Source organism: Myotis davidii, unplaced genomic scaffold (assembly GCF_000327345.1).
Source record: "Myotis davidii unplaced genomic scaffold, ASM32734v1 scaffold684, whole genome shotgun sequence".
Taxonomy (NCBI): Eukaryota; Metazoa; Chordata; class Mammalia; order Chiroptera; family Vespertilionidae; genus Myotis; species Myotis davidii.
This window is the reverse complement of record NW_006295564.1, coordinates 1760037-1760892: the sequence shown is the minus strand read 5'-3', so window position 1 is coordinate 1760892 and position 856 is coordinate 1760037.

Here is an 856-nt window from a genome sequence, read left to right as displayed (position 1 = left end):
TTGTATAGGTGGAGAAACTGAGGCCGAAAAAATTAACCAAAAGAACCCAGGATTCTGGCTCCCGACACTACACAGGCAGCTTTCTTAAATTCAATGTAATATCACTCGATCTAAGCCAGTGGTTCTCAACCTTCCTGATGCCACTACCCTTTAATACAGTTCCTCATGTTGTGGTGACCACCAATTTCAATGTTACAAATTGAACATAATTAAAGCATAGTGATTAATCGCAAAAACAATATGTAATTATATATGTGTTTTCCGATGGTCTTAGGCGACCCCTGTGAAAGGGTTGTTCGACCCCCAAAGGGGTCGCGACCCACAGGTTGAGAACTGCTGGGTTAGAGCATGTGATTACTTGTGGGAGCCCCCCCACATCTGCTGAGATGAGGGTGGGATTGTCAAGATGGAGCCTCCTTCAGTCAGGTCCCTGAGGGGTTACAATAAGCTCCAAGCTCCCTCCTGACCCTCACAGGATATGTAACATGAGTGGAAAACAAACTTTTTTTCAGGCCACTGAAGTTTGGGGGTTATTTGTTATCGCATCATAATCTGGCCTATCCTGACTCTTACCAAGTGCATACACAGAAATCAGCCTGTATTCACAGGAACCATCCCATTCAAACCAGCCAGTGGAGTCCATTCAAAGGCAGAGATAATCAGGGGTTAAAAAAAAAAACTCATGAAGTTAATTAAAAGATGTTTTATTCAGTTAAAAACACCAGCAAACTAAAAACAAAAACAAAAACAAAAAACACCACACACACACACAAAAACCTTGTTTGTGTTATGCTTTAGTTGTTTACAAATTCAGGCGGGTGAAACAGAGCGTGAGCACAGTGTGTGCCCTTCTCCG